At 44.0% G+C, this 21,542-nt stretch overlaps 1 long non-coding RNA gene across 1 annotated transcript; it reads left to right on the top strand.

Moving 5' to 3' along the window:
• The first annotated feature begins 15,795 nt into the window (after positions 1-15,795).
• Positions 15,796-19,871, top strand: LOC119302473. The gene is made up of 3 exons (XR_005147613.1): positions 15,796-16,212; positions 16,294-17,359; positions 19,568-19,871. It is a non-coding gene; the product is annotated as an uncharacterized LOC119302473 (long non-coding RNA).
• The last annotated feature ends 1,671 nt before the right edge of the window (positions 19,872-21,542 follow it).

Below are 21,542 nucleotides of genomic sequence, written 5' to 3'. Positions count from 1 at the left end.
ACCAGTGCACCATCATGTAGATGCCCAGCCACCTAAACCACCTGTCCGACCACTGCCCCACTGTAATCGCCGTTGGACTTATCCTGTTCACGGGAATCGCCTCGGGCCGGCTATAAATAGCCACCCCGAGCTCGCCTTCGACCAGCACCACTCCCTCCACCTCACCAGAGATACGCTCGACCCCTAGGAGGACCCCGAGGAGGTCTTCTCCTCCTTCTCCGTCCGCCCTGATCCGCCCCGGGCTCCAGCTCGATTCACTCAGGTGAGGCCATCCCCGCCTCCCAAACCGCGTCAGCAGCCCTCTGGTACACCCAGTACCGTAACTCGAGCCTCAATTCCACCTTCGTAGCCCTCCCCGACGAGATCCACCGACGCCCGAGCCGCCGTCCGCCGGAGTGAAGGCCGCCGTGGACGTGGGGCTCGCCGACGACCAACTCCACCACCCACAGGTGCGGAAGGATCTAAGGAACCCGTAGGTACCATCCACTCTTCCTAACTCGTCGTGGATCGTCGCCGGCGACCACCGCAAGCTTCGGGCGCCAGCACGATCTGTTTCTCTCTCAAACTTTTAAACCTGACGAGTGGGACCCCCATGTCAGCCTCTCTTTTATATTCGAACCGTTTTTTTGGAAAACGCCTTCGGGCAAATAAGCTTTCAATCTGAAACGTTTTTCTGTCTTTTTCTGTCCTGCCCCCTGGAAACTTTATGTTTCCTTACAGATAAGTCCCTGGGCTAAAACTCTAATAATTTTTAAACAGAAAATGTTTTTTGACTGATTCTTTTTCTGTCACCTTTATTTTTCTGTCTAGTTTTTTTTATCATATTTATTTGAAAAATATTTGGAGCACTTTTTGTGCACACACGATATTTACGTTAGTGCGTATTTTTCTTTACACCCGTAGATACCGGAGGAGGTGACGAAACCGCGAACTTCACCGAGCTAGACTCCAACTACTCCGAACCAAGCAAGCATGTTTGAACCTTTGATATGATGAGTGTTTTGCATGTTTGCAATGAGTAGTTAGATCATGGCATGTTTATATGCATAGCAGTGAGTGTTATATTGCATGCAAAGTTGATGCACGTGAGCTTCGAAACTCCATATGTTATTTGATGTGAGTTTACATGATCATGTGGTGACATGAGAGGTGGTAAGATGGCAGTGTTGAAGCATGCCAGTCTTATGCCAAACCATTTAACTCCAGTGTCAACATGGATCAAGTCCCGTTACCATCCATTTCTTTTTTGTGCAACCACATGTTTTCTGCAAAGAATATGGTTTAGTAAGTTGCAAACCGCTTTCCTCGTACACACCAAATAGAGAGGCCTTGATAAGGGTTCCATGGCCCTAGATTAAAGCCAATCATCCGGTCAGGGGGCATGGGTGTTTCCGGTTGGGACCGAGAGGGGGGCACCCCTTAGAGCGCGCGTATATAAATTTGATCCCATGCTATTCGAGGTTGTAGCCTCCCCGTCTCAAAGTTTATCTTGAACATTGCCTAGGGTGATTCCTGGCATCATGAGGTGGAATGGGTGTGTACTGGTTAGATGTGTTTCTACCTAAATACCGTAAACGGAACTAGTCCTTTGTGACTACCAAAATCCGTTGGCTGTGGTTAAATAGTACAAACTCTACAGAGTCAAACTCATTCAAGTAACCGTATCTATGGTCAAGGTCAGTGTTCTACTTGTCCTTGTCAGTCCCAGTGTCGGCCTCCATGACAATCTCCGGTGAACAAACATGAGTGGTAAACCCGGCTGAATGATTACTCCTGTGGATGGACTAACCCGTTTATTATTATGAACTGAGTATTTTCCTTGGAATGGTCTATACTGCTTGAATACGACAATGAAATATAAGCCCTTTATGTGACGGTGCTCAGACGTCCGACTGTGGCATTTATGTTATTTACTTTCGATATAAGCCCTTTATGCGACGTCGCTCAGACGTCCGACTGTGGCATTTGTGTTATTTACTTTCTATATAAGCCCTTTATGTGATGTCGCTCAGACGTCCCACTGTGCCACTCTTGTTATTTACTTTCGATATAAGCCCTTTATGTGATGTCACTTAGACGTCCGACTGTGGCACTCTTGTTATTTACTTTCGATATAAGCCCTTTACGTGATGTCGCTCAGACGTCCGACTGTGGCATGCACTGTCATTTACCTTTCAATATGAGCCCTTTATGTGGTGTCGCTTAGACGCCCAACTGCGGCATGTTAATTTATTTGTTCACCTTTCGAGGCATCACTTCAGACACCCGATCGGTTTTCAGTTATTTTTGTTGGGATTTCGGGAGGACTACCGCCCGACTTCCTTTTTATTTAACATGTCGTGCAAGTTTATTATTTGAGTATGCATTGCTAATTGCTCATGATGCATCATGCTTGCATTTGTTATATCTTATGTCCGAACTGTCTTGCGAGTACATTCAAAGTACTCACCTAGCTTGTTGATTTGGCCAGATGTTGACGAAGGCGATCTCATGGATGAAGAATATGATAGCGAGTCCGACGCCTAGAGGAGTCCCAGTCAGTCCCGTGCGATCCTGGATTTGGTCGCTTGTATCATATACGCTTCCGCTACCCGAATAAATTCATCGAGCCTCACCTCGACGCTCGATGAGTTGCAGGATTAGGAGTCATGTCACTCGCTTCACTGTGACATATCCACCACCACTTTTATTACGAGTCAGTAGTATGCCACCACACCCTGGTGTCATATCCGCCCTTATGTATAATATTGGCGTGCTTGTAATAAATTATTGAGCAACCTCATCTCAACCCTGTATAATATTTAGTACTACTGGATTTCTGTATCAAGGACTTGTCTACCAGTAAGGAGGATTTTTCCTATACTGGTATACATAAAGGTCGGTTTCTCAATAAGCTTTTCATTGAAAAACCGGTCATGACATGTGTTTTGCTTGGAGCGTCATTTTCTTTTGTTAGTTTTTGCTTGCTGTTAGTTAGAATAATGTTTTGCATCTTTAGTTTCAATAAAAAGTCAAGGATAGCCTTTTCCATGTTTGTTTTGCTAGTATACATGTTGTTGTTTGAAAACAGAAAGTTTACCGCTGTTGCAAAAATTCCTTAGAAAAGTCAGAGAATGGTATAATGTTGAATCCTTTTGAATATCGAGCTCTGATAAATTTATTACAGTGGGAATTTTAGTTCATAATTTTTGGAGTCAGGGAAGTATTGATACTTTTGCATTCTTTACAGACTGTACTGTTTTGGCAGATTGCTGTTATGTTTGCATTGTTTGCGTATGTTTACTTGTTTAATGATTCTATTTGAGGATAGGAGTATTAAATATACAAAGGCATTTAGTATGCAATGTTGAATAATAATTTAAGTGATTTGTTACAGTAGAAAATGATAAGGTTTTGCATTGGTTTATACTAACCTATCTCACGAGTTCTTGTTGAGTTTGTTGTGAATGAAGCTTTTGATAAAAAGACAAACCATGATATGAGAGGGATTAAGGAGACAGAAAAGTTCAAGCTTGGGGATGCCCAAGGCACCACAAGATAATATTTCAAGAAGTCTCAAGCATCTATGCTTGGGGATGCCCCGGTAGGCATCCCACCTTTCTTCTTCAACAACTATCGGTTAGTATCGGTTGAGCCTAAGTCTTTGCTTCTTCACATGAGTTGTGCTATCCTTGCATTGTAGTTTTCTTTAGCTTTGCTTGCTGTTTGAATAAAGTATCAAGATCTGAAATTATTAAATGGGAGAGTCTTCACATAGTTGCATAATTATTCGACTACTCATTGATCCTCACTTATATCTTTCAGAGTAGTTTTTGTTATTGCTCATAGTGCTTCACTTATATCTTTTGAGCGTGATAATTTTTGCTCTAATACTTCACTTATATCTTTTAGAGCACGGTGGTGGATTTGTTTTAAAGAAACTATTGAACTCTCATGCTTCACTTAGATTATTTTGAGAGTCATTAATAGCATGGTAATTTGCTTAATGATAATATACTTGGTATTCAAGATATGTGAAACTTTCTTATGAGTGTGTTGAATACTGAGATAAGTTTGATGCTTGATAATTGTTTTGAGATATGGAGGTGATAATATCAAAGCAATGCTAGTTGGGGTGATGATGAATTTAAAGAATGCTTGTGTTGAAGTTTGTGATTCCCGTAGCATGCACATATGGTGAACCGCTTTGTGATGAAGTCGGAGCACAATTTTATTTATTGATTGTCTTCCTTATGAGTGGCAGTCGGGGACGAGCGATGGTCTTTTCCTACCAATCTATCCCCCTAGGAGTATGCGTTTAGTGCTTTGGTTTTTGATGACTTCTAAATTTTTGCAATAAGTGCATGAGTTCTTTTGATTAATGTTGAGTCCATGGATTATACGCACTCTCACCCTTCCACCATTGCTAGCCTCTCTAATACCGCACACTTTTCGCCGGTATCATACACCCACCATATACCTTCCTCAAAACAGCCACCATACCTACCTATCATGGCATTTCCATAGCCATTCCGAGATATATTGCCATGCAACTTTCCACCGTTCTGTTCATATGACACACATTACTTTTGTCATATTGCTTTTTGCATGAACATGTAGTTGACATTGTATTTGTGGCAAAGCCACCGTTCATAATTCTTTCATACATGTCACTCTTGATTCATTGCATATCCCGGTACACCGCCGGAGGCATTCATATAGAGTCATATTTTGTTCTAGTATCGAGTTGTAATTGTTGAGTTGTAAGAAAAAAATAAAGTGTGATGATCATCATTATTAGAGCATTGTCCCAATGAGGAAAGGATGATGGAGACTATGATTCCCCCACAAGTCGGGATGTGACTCCGGACGAAAAAAATAAAAGAGGCCAAAGAAGCCCCAAAAAAGGAGGCCATGAAAAAAAGAGAAAAGGCCCAAATAAAAAAATACAAAATAAAAAAATGAGAGAAAAATAGAGAAGGGACAATGCTACTATCCTTTTACCACACTTGTGCTTCAAAGTAGCACCATGATCTTCATGATAGAAAGTCTCATATGTTGTCACTTTCATATACTAGTGGGAATTTTTCATTATAGAACTTGGCTTGTATGTTCCAATGATGGGCTTCCTCAAAAGTGCCCTAGGTCTTCATGAGCAAGCAAGTTGGATGCACACCCACTTAGTTTCTTTTGTTGAGCTTTCATATACTTATAGCTCTAGTGCATCCGTTGCATGGCAATCCCTACTCACTCACATCGATATCTATTGATGGGCATCTCCATAGCCCGTTGATACGCCTAGTTGATGTGAGACTATCTTCTCCTTTTTGTCTTCTCCACAACCACCATTCTATTCCACCTATAGTGCTATGTCCATGGCTCACACTCATGTATTGCGTGAAAGTTGAAAAAGTTTGAGATTACTAAAGTATGAAACAATTGCTTGGCTCGTCATCGGGGTTGTGCATGATTAAATACTTTGTGTGATGAAGATAGAGCATAGCCAGACTATATGATTTTGTAGGGATAACTTTCTTTAACCATGCTATTTTGAGAAGACATGATTGCTTTGATTAGTATGCTTGAAGTATTATTATTTTTATGTCAATATGAACTTTTGTCTTGAATCTTATGGATCTGAATATTCATGACACAATTAAGAAGATTTACATTGAAATTATGCCAAAGTATCACTCCACATCAAAAATTCTTTTTTATCATTTACCTACTCGAGGACGAGCAGGAATTAAGCTTGGGGATGCTTGATACGTCTCCAATGTATCTATAATTTTTGATTGCTCCATGCTACTTTATCTACTGTTTTAGGCAATATTAGGCTTTATTATCCACTTTTATATTATTTTTGGGACTAACCTATTAACCGGAGGCCCAGCCCAGATTTGCTGTTTTATGCCTATTTCAGTGTTTCAAGGAAAAGGAATATCAGACGGAGTCAAAACGGAACGAAATCAACTAGAGAAGTTATTTGTGGAAGGAAAGCAACCCAGGGAACTTGGAGTGCACGTCATGGGAGATACGAGCTTCCCACGAGGGTGGGGGGCGCGCCCCCTGCCTCGTGGGGCCCCGTAGCTCCTCTGACGTACCCCTGCACCCATATATACTCTTGTACCCTAAAACTTCCAGAAGAGAAGATAGATCGGGAGTTCCGCCGCCGCAAGCCTCTGTAGCCACCAAAAACCAATCGGGACCCTGTTCCGGCACCCTGCCGGAGGGGATCCCATCACCGGAGGCCATCTTCATCATCCCGACGCTATCCATGACGAGGAGGGAGCAGTTCACCCTCGGGGCTAAGGGTATGTACCAGTAGCTATGTGTTTGATCCCTCTCTCTCGTGTTCTCTCTCGTGTTCCCTCTATGGCACGATCTTGGTGTATCCCGAGCTTTGCTATTGTAGTTGGATCTTATGATGTTTCTCTCCCTCTACTCTCTTGTGATGAATTGAGTTTCCCCTTTGAAGTTATCTTATCGGATTGAGTCTTATGAGAACACTTGATGTATGTCTTGCCATGATTATCTGTGGTGACAATGGGATATCATGTGCCACTTGATGTATGTTTTGGTGACCAACTTGCGGGTTCCACCCATGAACCTATGCATAGGGGTTGGCACACGTTCTTGACTCTCCGATAGAAACTTTGGGGCACTCTTTGAAGTACTTTTATGTTGGTTGAATGAATCTGAGATTGTGTGACGCATATCGTATAATCATGCCCATGGATACTTGAGGTGACAATGGAGTATCTAGGTGACATTAGGGTTTTGGTTGATTTATGTCTTAAGGTGTTATTCTAGTACGAACTCTTTTATAGATCGATCCGAAAGAATAAATTTGAGGTGGTTTCGTACCCTACCATAATCTCTATTTTGTTCTCCGCTATTAGTGGCTTTGGAGTGACTCTTTGTTGCATGTTGAGGGCTTGTTATATGATCTATCTATGTTATTATTGTTGAGATAACTTGCACTAGTGAAAGTATGAACCCTAGGCCTTGTTTCCTATCATTGCAATACTGTTTACGCTCACTTTTATCGCTTGTTACCTTGCTGTTTTTATTATTTCAGATTACAAATACCTATATCTACTATCTATTTTGCACTTGTATCTTCATCTCTTCGCCGAACTAGTGCACCTATACAATTTAACATTGTATTGGGTGTGTTGGGGACACAAGAGACTCTTTGTTATTTGGTTGCAGGGTTGTTTGAGAGAGACCATCTCCATCCTACGCCTCCTACGGATTGATAACCTTAGGTCATCCACTTGAGGGAAATTTGCTATTGTCCTACAAACCTGTGCACTTGCAGGACCAACAACGTCTACAAGAAGAAGGTTGTGTAGTAGACATCAGTGGTCTTCTTCATGAGCTGGTACAGGGGAAGAGCCTTCTCGCCCAGCCGACTGATGAAACGACTAATTGATGCCAGGCAGCCGGTGAATTTCTGCACGTCCAGTAGTCGGGTGGGCACCTTCATCTTTTCAATGGCCTTGATCTTCATAGGGTTGCACTCTATTCCGCGCTCTGAGACCAGGAAGCCGAGAAGCTGGCCGACTGGTACTCCAAAGACGCATTTCTCCGGGTTGAGCTTGATTTGGAATCAGCGCAGGTTCTCAAAGGTTTCCTTGAGGTCTTCCAGCAGCGTGCCATGCTTCTCTGTCTTCACCACCACATCATCCACATAAACATGAGCATTTCTGCCAAGTTGCTTGAGGAGGCACTTCTGCATGCAACGCTGAAACATGGCGCCAGCATTTCGCAAGCTGAACGTCATGGTCAGGTAGCAGAAGGCTCCGAATGGTGTGATGAAGGCGGTCTTTAGCCTGTCGGCTAGGTTCAACTTTATCTGATGGTATCCTGAGTATGCATCCAAGAAACTCAACAGCTCACATTCGGCTGTGGAGTCTATCATTTGGTCAATTCTTGGTAGGGAAAAGGGATCTTTGGGGCAAACTTTGTTGAGGCTGGTATAGTCAATACACATGCACCACTGCTTATTCTTCTTCAACACTAGGACTGGGTTGGCCAGCCACTCTGGAAAAAACACTTCCATGATGAATCCGGCTGCTAGAAGCCGGGCTATCTCTTCTCCGACAACTCTTCTCTTCTCTTCTGACAGGAGGCGCAAGGCTGCCTGACCGGCTTGGCGTCAGGTCGGACATGTAACTTGTGCTCGGCGAAATCCGTCGGAACACCCGGCAAGTCTTTGGGAGACCATGCGAAGATGTCCCGATTCTCACAGAGGAAATCGACGAGCTCGCTTTCCTATTTGCTATCAAGGTTTGCACCTATGACAGCGTGCCTCTCCGGATGCTCCGGGTCCAAGGGTATCTTCTTTGTTTCCTTTGCCGGCTTGAATGAGCCCTCAACCTCCGACTCCTTGGGGATGCGTGACATTTCCGGCTTCTTGCCTGCCATCGCCACCACCCGGTCAAGGAGCCGCTTCTCAGCTACAATCACGAGGGACTCGGCCAGCCGGCTGCTATCAGCAGTGCAGGCGGTCGACTTCTTGTAGTCTCCGACTATGGTCAGGATCCCCTTGGTACTCGGCATCTTCATTTTGAGGTAAGCATAGTGGGGGACCGCTATGAACTTGGCCAGAGCAGGTTGGCCAAGAAGTGCATGGTAGGGGCTCTCAAGTCCACCACTTCAAACCAAACTGGCTCACGACGGAAATCATTCTTGTCTCCGAAGAGAACATCGATTTGGGTCTTGCCTATTGGTGAGCAGGAAAGGCAAGGGACTATGCCATGGAATACAGTCCGACTGGGGGGGGGAGCCGCTTCTGCTTGATTCCTAACTTCTCCATTATGTCATAGTACAGGATGTTGATGCTGCTGCCGCCATCTATCAGGACTCTGGAGAAATGAGTTACCCGCCTCTCTATTGCAAAGGTAGCATCCAGGACCAGGGCATAGGAGCCCGGGGAGGGCATCACCTCCGGGTGGTCGGACCTGCTCCAACTGATAGGCTTCTCAGACCAATGCATGAACTCTGGAGTATTTGAGGCCATTGCTTGTACTTCTTGCTGTTGCAGCCGTCTGCTGCGTCTATCATCAACCACACTAGTGAGTACAACATAGACTTCGTGCTCCACAGGGTACTCGTCTTGTATGGCACCGACTGGCCGGGCCGCCGGCTGCTGGGGCGGAGGAGGCGGCGGGCCGACAGGCGGAGGAGGTAGGAGGCCATCTCCCTTAGCAATCCAGGTTAGCCAATGACACTTCCGAGTGGTGTAGTTGGACGGCTTCGCGCCACTATATAATTTGCAGGGTGCATCGAGGGTCTGCTCGTAAGAAAAGGCGGGCAACCAATTGGGCTTGCCGCCCTTCTGACGCTTGGGCGCTGGCTGCCCTTCCGGTTGCTGGTCCTCGACTGTCACCACCTGCCGGCTGGTGGAGGCCGGCTGGGCGGCCTTCCGCTTGTTGTCGCTTGGATGCTGTCACCGACTGGTCTCACCAGCCGGAGTCCAAGGGGTCTGGGATGCCACCTTGCCGGACGCATCAACTAGGAGCTCCGCCTTCATGGAGGAATCGGCCGTGGCGTGCTTGTCGGCGATGATCAGCAGCTCATTGAGCGTCGCAGGCTCGTCGCAGAGGAGTCGATGCTTGAGGAGGGTGCCCTCTCGGCACCCGGCGGTGAAGTACTCGATCACCTGCACCTCATGCACACCTTCGCAAGAGTTGCACAGCTCAGCCCAGCGCGTGAGATAGTCGCGGGTCGATTTGCTGGGCCCTTGGACACACAAGGAGAGCTGTCGAGGCTTGAGAGGCTGCTTGTACGTGCTGGTGAAGTTGCGGACGAAGGCCTCGGTGAGATCAACCCAGCTGTTGATGCTGCGGGGCTTCAGGCTGTTAAGCCATGTCCGGGATGTGCCTTGAAACATGAGCGAGATGTACTTCACGGCAACGCGCTTGTTGCCATTTGCTATGTTGACGGCCGTGGAATAGTCGACCAGCCAGTCCTCCGGCTTCACGGAGCTGGTGTATTTGGGCGTATCTCGCGGGAGGGTGAACCCTTTGGGGAAGGGCTCATCTCGGATTCGTGGGCCAAAACAGGGCAGGCCCAGCGCGTCTTCTTCTTCTAGCGCCAGGGATCGGTTGAGGTGATCGATCCGATGGCGGGCGTCGTTCTCCCTGACTCCCTCTCGGCGGCCAGGGCGGTCGCCGAGTGTCGGGTGCGTGATAAGCGGCGGAGTGGGGTGCCTCGCTCCGCAAGGAGGAGGAGGAGGCGGATCGCCTCGCCGCTCCACTGCTTGAGGGCGGCCGTCCTCGTCTCGCTCGATGGAGAGGCGTGTCCGGCTGCGGCTGGCGGCCAGCTCGTTGCCTCTTCTTCCGCGGGTGCCACCAGTGGCCGTCCGGGATGTCGCCCCATGATCCTGGCAAGGGGGCGGTTCGTCGTTCCGCCTGGCGGGCACTTCAGTGCGGCAGCCGGCTTCGTGCTGCGCGGCAGCCGCGTCTAGGAGCTGCTTGACTCGCTCCGTCATGTGGCGGTGCTCATTGCCGTCGTATTTGTCCAGCTCATCCGTCACTGCCTGGGCGGCCCGGATGTTCTCAGCAGGCGTGGCGTAGACATGGTGTTCTGCCCCGAACATGCTGGCGATGGTCGCGCCATGCCGCCAGACCGTGCCGACGCGGCTAGGCCCCTCAGGAGCCGGTGTGCCGCCAACGGCCCGATCCGTCTTGCGCCGGTAAGCGTCCGAGAGGCGTCGCACGCTGGCCAGTCGGCCAGCACTCTCAAGAAGCTGGACGCGACGTGTCTCCAGCATCTCAGCATCTGCGCCCTCTGGGATGGGCGCCGACAGGTCTCGCATAGCCGCGTTGAGTGGATCTCGAGCGCGTCCGTCCGAGTGCTCGCCCCTGTGGATGATGAGCACCTCCGTGACGGTGCTCCCGCCGCTGTGCTCGCGAGGAGGTGGCTCGTCGTAGACCACCATGTTGGTGGGGAACGCGTCAAACGACACCATGTCGGAGTCAACGATCATCGGATCAGTGGAGCCAATAGACTCCAGGTCCACAGCAGGCTCGTTGGTGACGTGGAGCTGGTCGAGGAGGCTGACGAGGCGGCTCTCGGGGCAGCCGGTGCCCGCGTCGGAGGTCGGCTCGTCGGAGAGGTGGATCTCGCCAACAAGGTCGGCGAGGCAGCTCGCCGCGCAGGCGATCTCCGCGCCGTTCAGCGCGTCGAAGCTGACGCCATCAGGCGTGCTGGGCTGGCTTCGCTCGCCAGGAAGGAACAAGGTTCCCGTCCAGAGCAGATCTCCGGGAGATGGTGCACCTTGCCCCACGGTGGGCGCTGATGACCCACAAGTGTAGTGGATCTATCATAGTCCTTTCGATAAGTAAGAGTGTCGAACCCAACGAGGAGCAGAAGGAAATGATAAGCGGTTTTCAGTAAGGTTTTCTCTGTAAGCACTGAAATTGTAGGTGATATATAGTTTTGTGATAAGATAAATAGTAACGAGTAACAAGTAAATAAAGTAAACAAAGTGCAGCAAGGTGGCCCAATCCTTTATGTAGCAAAGGATAAGCCTGGAAAATTTCTAATAATGAGAAAGGAGCTCCCGAGGACACATTGGGAATTATCGTCAAGCTAGTTTTCATCACGCTCCTATGATTCACGTTTGGTACTTTGATAATTTGATATGTGGGTGGACCGGTACTTGGGTACTGCCCTAAGTTGGACAAGCATCCCACTTGTGATTAACCCCTATTGCAAGCGTCCGCAAGTACAAAAGAAGTATTAAGGTAAACCTAACCACAACATTAAACATATGGGTCCATATCAGCCCCTAACGAAGCAACGCATAAACTAGGGTTTAAGCTTCTGTCACTCTAGCAACCCATCATCTACTTATTACTTCCCCATGCCTTCCTCTAGGCCCAAATAATGGTGAAGTGTCATGTAGTCGACGTTCACATAACACCACTAGAGGAAAAGACAACACACATCTCATCAAAATATCGAACGAATACCAAATTCACATGATTACTAATAGCAAGACTTCACCCATGTCCTCAGGAACAAACGTAACTACTCACAAAGCATATTCATGTTCATAATCATAGGAGTAATAATATGCATAAAGGATCTGAACATATGATCTTCCACCAAGTAAACCAATTAGCATCAACTATAAGGAGTAATCAACCCTACTAGCAACCCGCAGGTACCAATTTGTGGTTTTGATACAAGATTGGATACAAGAAATGAACTAGGGTTTTGAGAGGAGATGGTGTTGGTGAAGATGTTGATGGAGATTGACCCCCTCCCGATGAGAGGATCGTTGGTGATGACGTTGGTGATGATTTCCCCCTCCCGGAGGGAAGTGTCCCCGGCAGAACAGCTCCGCCAGAGCCCTAGATTGATTCCGCCAAGGTTCCGGCTCGTGGCGGCGGAGTTTCGTCCCGTAAGCTTGCCCACGATTTTTTCCAGGGTAGAAGTGATGATATAGCAGAAGATAGACGCCGGAGGCCCACCACGGGGCCCAGGAGATAGGGGGCGCGCCCTATAAGGGGGGCGCGCCCCCTATCTCCTGGACAGGGTGTGGCCCCCCTGGCCTATTTCTTTCGCTCAGAAATTCTTATTAAATCCAAAAACTTGTTTCGTGGAGTTTCAGGACTTTTGGAGTAGTGCAGAATAGGTTTCCAATGTTTGCTCCTTTTCCAGCCAGAATTCCAGCTGCCGGCATTCCCCCTCTTCATGGCAAACCTTGTAAAATAAGAGAGAATAGCCATAAGTATTGATATATAATGTGTAATAACAGCCCATAATGCAATAAATATTGATATAAAAGTATGATGCAAAATGGACGTATCAACTCCCCCAAGCTTAGACCTCGCTTGTCCTCAAGCAAAAATCAAAATCGAAAAATATGTCCACATGTTTAGAGATAGAGGTGTCGATAAAAATAAAATACGGACATGAGGGCATCATGATCATTCTAATAACAGCAACATATATAGATTTTGTCATATGATTTCCTATGCTCAAGTAACAAGCAATTCACAATGTCAAGTATGGTTCAAAAACTTCATTGGGAACCAACAAACTATAATCTCAGTCACTGAAGCAATTGCAATTTATCGTAACATCAGAAAGAGTCAACAATAGAGCTTTTCAGCAAGCTCACATACTCAACTATCTCGTAGTCTCCTACAATTGCTAACACTCATGCAGTACTTGTGGTTATAGAGTTTCAGCCGGACACTGAGAAAGATAGGGGCTTATTGTGTTGCCTCCCAACGTATTCACCTTTAGGTGATGTCAACAATAATAGCCCATGCTAACTTACATCCGATTGAATATATATATCAGGATCTTTCAAACACAAGGAGCTTGCCAAAGGATAAAATGAAAAAGGGAAAGGTGTGGATCACCTTGACTCAAGCATAAAGTAAAAACATAAAGTAAAAGATAGGCCCTTCGCAGAGGGAAGCAGAGGTTGTCATGCGTGTTTAGTGTTGATGCATAAAATCTTAATGCAGAAGAACGTCACTTTATATTGCCCCTTGTATGTGGACCATTATTATGCAGTCCGTCGCTTTTATTACTTCCACAACAAGTTCGTACAAAGCTTATTTTCTCTGCACTAATAAGTCATACATATTTAGAGAGCAATTTTTATTACTTGCACCGATGACAACTTACTTGAAGGATCTTACTCAATCCATAGGTAGGTATAGTGGACTCTCATGGCAAAACTGGGTTTAAGGATATTTGGAAGCACAAGTAGTATTTCTACTTGGTGCAAGGAATTTGGCTAGCATGAGGGGGAAAGGCAAGCTCAACATGTTTGGAAGGTCAATGACAATATACTTTAACTGAGATGTCAGAAAACATAAACCATTACGTTGTCTTCCTTGTCCAACATCAACTCTTTTAGCATGTCATACTTAATGGGTGCTTCGCAATCATAAAAGATGTCCAAGATAATATATCTATATGTGAACCCCTCTTTCCTTATCACTTCCTATTAATTGCAACGATGACCAAGGCTACATTCATCAATTGTCAACAATTTTTATGCCTCATACTTTCGATGTGTGAAGTTATCACTATCCATAAGATCAATATGAACTCTTTTATTCTTTCTATTTTCTCAAGATCATAGCAACATAGCAAAGCCCTTGACTCAACACTAATCTTTATTATAGATAGCACACAGACTCGATTACATAAATAGATCACAATGCAAAACTCAAAACTACTTGAAATTAAAACTTCAAACTACTAGATCAAGATACTACTAAAAGGATCAAACTGAATAAAGTGGTAAAGATAGGAGTGTGATGGTGATACGATACCGGGGAACCTCCCCCAAGCTTGGCAGTTGCCAAGAGGAGTGCCCATACCCATGTGATTATGTCCTCAGAGGTGATGGAGGTGGTGATGATGGAGTTGTTGCATTTTTCTTCTCTAGCTTGCGTCTGAGACTGAAATTTTCCTCCCCCAGATCTTCATTCTCGAGCTCAAGTTTCATTATCTTTTTGCATAGTGCTGCCTTGCTGTCCTGCAAAAAATGTGGTGGGATAGATTGGACCTTAGGAAGGCTTGACTTCTTAAACTCCACATGCATATCACCAGGTTGAGGTAGTGGATCTTCCTCTTCATCGGAGCATGTCTCCTCCTTTCTATTTGGATCATAGTCTTCTTCTTCCTCCGTGGTCCAGCCATAATGTTCCACATCCCCATATACTTTTGGGTTTGTGATATAATCAGCCATGTAGCTCTCCCCCTCCAAATCTTGGGACGACATCTTGTTCCAAATCTGCAACAGGAACAGCTCGAAACGAAAACAGAGGATATTTGCGTGATACGGTGGTCAAAACCTTCGGGAGTATATATAATGAATTTTTACCGACCAAAATACATAACATACAAGAAAACGGAGTCCGGGGGGCACACAAGGTGCCCACGAGACAGGGGGGGCGCCCTACAGGGGGGGCCCTCCACTCTCGTGGAAGCCTCATGTCCCTTTCGGACTACTTCTTTCTTCCTAAAATTCTTAAATAATCCAAAACTGATAAAAATTGCCACTAGAGTTGTTTTGGAGTCGGTTTACTTACCGTACCACATACCTATACCTTTTCAGAGTCTGGAACGTTCTGGAAAGTGTCTCTTATGTATTCCTTAGCGGTTACAGTTTCAATAATATTAGTTTCAACATTGATAGGATTACCTGAAATATAGTGTTTAATTCTTTGACTGTTAACCATCCTTGGACTTGTGCCTTCGAAGTTGTTGATTTTTATAGCACCAGAACGATAGACCTCCTCGATAACGTAGGGACCTTCCCATTTTGAGAGAAATTTTCCTGCAAAAAATCTTAAATGAGAGTTGAATAATCTATCTATCTATACCTCTACTAATTACAGACTCCGTAAAAATTCACACGTTAATTAGAATTTATGAGCCGTTAATCTGGTGGGGCCAGATTATTACGGTGTAGATCGATCTATCTAATTCTCAGTTAAAAGTTTGCTCAGTTGTAAATTACAGTCTCCCTACAAATTCATACGTTAATTAGAATTTATGAGCCGTTAATCTGGTGGGGCCAGATTATTACGGTGTAGATCGATCTATCTAATTCTCAGTTAAAAGTTTGCTCAGTTGTAAAAAAACGCTCCATGGCCCACAATCGTTTGTTTTGGTTGTAAATAAAAATCTACTTAAGACTCAATCTTATTATGGATGCACATAGCAATCTTTATCTTTTTTGTAAAAGGCTAATCTTTATCTCTTTGGAGAAAATATACCCCAACCGTCTCCTTTTCAGTTAAAACAAAACAAAAACCTATCTAATCCTCGGACGCCCCAAATCCTCATCTCGCCCAATCTCGCCGTCGGCGATCCGGCAACCGCAAACCCTAGCTTGGCCGCCCGCTGAAAGACCGAGCGCCCTCTGCCTCACCACCTCGAGCCTCTCACCGAGAGGGCGGCGGGAACGACGGAGCCGTGCAGTTGTCGGTGCCCAAGTGCGGCGGAGCGGCTGCAGTCCTGCAACGCGCCCTTCCTCGAGTGGCACGCATGGCTGGCGGCATGACGCGAACGACGAGCAACGTCTGGTGGAGGAGCTCCAGTAGGAGGTGGTGCACCAGAGCCGATAGTCGCGTTCTTCTTCGTCGCCATCCTGTAGTGTAGTGTGGCCCGAAGCAATGAGATGCTCATGCATGTGCCCAGCAACTAACATCAGCTAGACTCCTAGGAGGATGAAATCAGGTACTCCCTCCAGTACAACTAACCTATGCAAAGCTTCCCTTTCTTCTGCGCAGCTCAAATCTTGACTCATCCATGTTTCAGGTAATATGTCAGGCAGGTGGCCCAGCCATTCAACTTCTTAAAACTGTTTTGTTTTTGGGCAACGGTCGCCTCTGTGTCCACTCAGCAGGGAATTGCAGTGCATATGCAAGTAAACTGTTTCATATCTATCCTGAGTTTCCTGCACTACATAATATATATTATCCATATAATATATCTGTAATAGTACCCTGTCCAAAATGTTAGTGCTGTTTTTGCAATTTTGTAAACCAGATTTGTGGCAAGTGCAGTGCATATGGAAGTAATCTGGGCTGGACTAATCTTGAAGTCTTCCATCAATTTTTATTACGACAAAATATTTGTTCTTATCACATATATAGTACGCACTGGGCAATCATGATTCATGGGCAGTTGATATATATGTTGGTTGATGAAAATTACTTTAGGGTATCCATTCTGCTATATTTTACATACTGAACAATTTTTTTGACATCTGATCTGGTAGAGAAAACAAGCATAGATATTTTGTGCTTACCTACAGATAATTTCATATAGATTACTTAGCATTCAACATGATTTAGTTTCCAGTCCGTATAGATTAATCATTTTATGAGCTAACTAGAATATTTTAGGATTTTATTATATTTTCAGTTATGGTCGTGGACTGTGCACACACTTCACAGAATGAAAAACTACATCAAGCATTACTTTTTACATGCATGAAGCATTTTACAATAAATTTCCTATTATGGAGAAGTCATTCATCAACTAGCTGAATCAACGAACACTGTATGGCAAGGCGAACAAGCACACTAAATAAGACGAGCCATCGTAATACCAAGCTATTTTTACAAAGGCATTTCACTGTAGGACTATGTTGTGATTAGCATTTTTCTTCAGCTTCAGATGGTTATCTTGGATTGAAACGACACTTTGCATTTTTTCACCTTTTTGTATAGTTCTGACGACCAAATTTAGAAAATTGAACTGGTGGTGAGTTCAATCTGCTCTGAAGCTTCTGTATAATATCATTTTTGTAGGTCGAACATAAAAGGATGCACATTGCTTTTTAAAGGTTGAATATAACGTTTCATGAATCAACCTTGAGGTATCAATCAAGTCTCACTTTTTATTCATTGTTTATTATTGGTTGCTCTGCACAGTCAAATAAGCGTATATCATTATTATTTTTGTTGGAAGGCAGACTATGAAAGATGTTTCTTGCTAATTATAATTCTATTCATTGTAAATATCTGAAGTTTTTGGTTCAGTTTATGAACTGCTGAAAGTTGATGCTGGCACCCAATAAGATGTTTCTAATATATGAATAAATTGAAAGAGATAAAAACACTTTTCCTAATCTACAGAAGAAATTATTTCTAACTAAAATCCATCTCACAGGTCTATCTTCTCTCTACAGGTAAATATATGTGTTTTTATACGTATTCTCTGTATGTGTTCTTAGTACTTCAGTAATCTATATATGTCATGTCCTGCTTGGCCATTTCAATAGGTAACGCTATCACCTTGGCTAGATAGCTTCCTTATTATGTGGTTTAGTCGAGTGAGGCTCCTCTTTACATGATTTGACCATGCATGCCTAGGCCATAAAATAGTTTCGAAATTTGAACATACATTATGCTCGGATGATATTAGCACCTGAGTTTATAATCTACCCAATATTACTTACATGACAGCTACTATTTGGAGGTATGCTATTTTGCTAAAAAAAGGTACCTACAGTCCAAGATTTTCTAAAGGCAACCAAATAAACTTAATACGAACTGAAAGAGATACAAAACACTTTTTCAAATCTACGGAAGATATTATTTCTAATTAAAATCCATCTCACAGGTCTATCTTCTCTCTACAGGTAAAAATATGTGTTTTTATACATATTCTTTGTATGCGTTCTTAGTACTTCAGTAATCTATATATGTCATGTCCTGCTTGGCCATGTCAATAGGTAACACTGTCACCTTGGCTAGATAGCTTCCTTATTATGTGGTCATGTCCTACTATTTTGAGGTCTGCTACTTTGCTAAAAAAACATACCTACAGTCCAAGCTTTTCTAAAGGCAACCAAATCAACTTAATCCGAATTCGGAGGCTATTTTATAATCAAGAATTGTGCTTATGAGATTTTTTTGAAACTACACTGTTGAATATAAGACCTCCTAAATATGTCCAGGAAATGAACACCATTAAGAAGCCAATCTTGACATGTCTCCCTAAATTACGTACATTACTTTTTAGTTAACTTGCATTATTTGACATATTTATCTCAGAAATACAAGTGAAATACACAATTCTGAAAGCTCACAATGTAACAACATGATGGATTTGTATCTTTCAGATTATAGACCATCTCCTTTTTCTCTGTTACATTGTTGTTCTCTACTCTTTATCAACACTGCTATAATAAAATGTATCCTTACATTATCTCACTACAACACAGAAGGTCTGTAGAGACGTCCATTAATCAATTATATGGGGGAGACCATTCCACATATATACTTCATCAGTTCTTATCAGAGTATATATTTTGCCAGCATCTATGTATGATTCATGCTATGTTTTTAAGGCGGTAAAGCGTCATAAGGCGGAGGAGGGCCGCTCTGACGCCTAAGCGCCAAGGCGAGGCGGTAAGGCGAGGCAAGGCGACGCCTTAAACATTGCAGGAAAAGAGTCATCAATAGGTCTGCACATATTGATACTAGAAAAAGAGCAATGGCTGAGAGATGGGCCACTACTTATGCACCTCCCAGTTGCCCAAAACCCATCTAGTGGCCATATACACCCCCGTGACCTAATTCCACTATCTCCTTCCCTTCTTTCCCACCACAGCCGCCACGAAGCCATACCCTTCTGGTCCTCCCTCCCTCCTCTTCATGGCCCCACCCTTCTCCCTCACAGCAGCAAGCCCCAGGAGCCCCCAGTCCTCCCTCCTCTTCATGGTGCCGGGAGACAGCGGGGCCGTCATCTCCAAGCCCCAGGAGCAGCCAGAACTAGGGCAGCCACAGCCGTACACTTCATGTCTGTCTAAGGCGGGGTAGACGCCTTGCCATCCTGGGGCGCCTTGACGCTTAGGCAACGACTAGGCGACACTTAGGCGACGCCTTAAAAACATAGGATTCATGTAATATGATTAATGCACATTGTATTTCCATTCTAGATACTTTATTTTCATTGGATTTATATTGTAGGCAAAACGATCATGGAATAGCATGTGAGGTGCATTGTTTTTAGCACCTGTCTATTTTGATGCATTGTGTTTTGCATACATATACCAAGTTTCCTTAAATATATATTGCAGGAGAATGGATGATCGAGTAGCACTCAAGATGGCAAGGTGGTTGAAATTTACGTAATGTTGAAGCTTGAGGACTCATGAGGTAGTTGTACGTCTACAGTGGTTGATGATCGTCTACAGTGGTGTATGTGAGTACTAAAACCCTTCCGTTCCTCTCCCGACATATGCCCCAAACGATTAGTGGCAGAAGGTAGTTGAGACTACTTTTCTTGAGGCCTGAACCCTCTCCATGGCCTCCTGCCACAAGACCCTGAGTGAAACAGCAGCTTGGGGGACGACCTCATTAAGATAATATCCAACTGAAGCACCGAGCTCCAAAAGATGGCGATGCCACAACAGCCCGAAAAGATGTTGCGCCGTTTCCTGTGAAAGGTTCCAGAAATAATATGAAGCAACATGGGAGCAGGGATGATGTTTTCGGGAACAAAATGTTAGTGTGGTAACACAAAAAGAGTAGCCAATGTATCTATGAACTACCCCTCAAAAAAAAATTGTATCTATGAACTCTATTGTCGAAATGGGTTATATAATTTTATGCGCGGAGAAGGTGTAAGATTTGTTGTCGATGATAAAAGGTAAATTTTGAAATATGTATTGTGCTTGAGGACTCATGAGGTAGTTTACGTCTCAGTGGTTGATGATCGTCTACAGTGGTGTATGTGAGTACTAAAACCCTTCCGTTAGTCTCTCTCTCTCTCTCTCTCTCTCTCTCTGTGTGTGTGTGTGTGTGTGTGTGTGTGTGTGTGTGTGTGGTTTACACTTTTAGATGCTGCGTGTTTTTCTTATTGCTTATTATTCTTCTTGGTGGATTTATTTCTACCATCCTACTCTTCTGATAGATAGTAAGAATATTGTATGTTTTTTTACTATGTATGAACCAAGAAGAGCTTTCTGATGGTACAGTTAATGTAATATCTATATCTTCTACATTGCTTTCTCAGGGGTATCTTTTATTTGTTTTATAATGCCTGATGAAAAGCTGCCTTGACCTATGTTCGTGTTAACCCATGTCGACATATATATATTTTGCTATTTCCAGTTATAACCAGTTGAAGCAAGTTGTTATATTAACTATGACTGCATGTTTGATCATGTTTATCGAGGTATATATGCATTCATTGACCCAGTCCCTGCATACTATCTAAGAAGGATTAATTGCGATTATGTTTATAAGATCAGTGTCTATTGTTAGATAAATGTTTGACAGAACCAAAATTTAAGTTCGCGCCTGCATATTAGTCAAAAGTAAATAAATTATGATGCATTAATTGTGATATGGATGTTAAAATTAGTTACAAAGCTAGCTGCGAAATATTCAATTTATTGGGTTAGGTTCATTTGTGTCCAGATCTACATCAATTCAAGACAACAAGAAAGAGTAATATTGAGTGTCGGCCAATAAAGACAGAGAATGTCACCAGGGTAGGATATGCATGCAGTTTGGAGGTGATTTCCAAGGGATTCGCCATGTACTAAAATTCAACGAGTAAGACAAAGTTGTGATCTAGCCCCAGATCTTTTAGTATTAGCTTAAATAAGTGAGATTGAAATTCCTGTGTCATTCAATCATTTGACCCCCACATATTTATGTTATGTTGTTTGGATTTTAGTGTTACTTCTTTCAAAAGGCAATTCCAATCATTTGCACTTGCTTTAGGTTTTAGTAAACTAGACTTTCTTAAGCAGTTCATCACAGTGAGAACAAAGTTCTTGCTACCAAGGTAGCTTCCTTTTACATGGGAGGCTCTCATAAAAGTGATCATTTCTAGGTTCCCAAAAGAAAATGATTATGTACAGTGAATGAATGGTCTTCTAAGATCCCTACCTCCCAAAAAAATGCTTATGTACAGTCCTTCCTCTTTCATACATACAAGTAGCTTGGTATTTTTCTACTTCTTTGAATTCTATAAATAGTTTCCACGTTTGGCACTAATCACTCATACATGTTCTGATGATACTTTAGAATCAATTATATTAT

This window comes from Triticum dicoccoides, chromosome 1B (assembly GCF_002162155.2).
Source record: "Triticum dicoccoides isolate Atlit2015 ecotype Zavitan chromosome 1B, WEW_v2.0, whole genome shotgun sequence".
NCBI classification, from domain to species: domain Eukaryota; kingdom Viridiplantae; phylum Streptophyta; class Magnoliopsida; order Poales; family Poaceae; genus Triticum; species Triticum dicoccoides.
The sequence above is the reverse complement of the archived record's forward strand: the minus strand, read 5'-3'. Positions and strand labels throughout refer to the sequence as shown.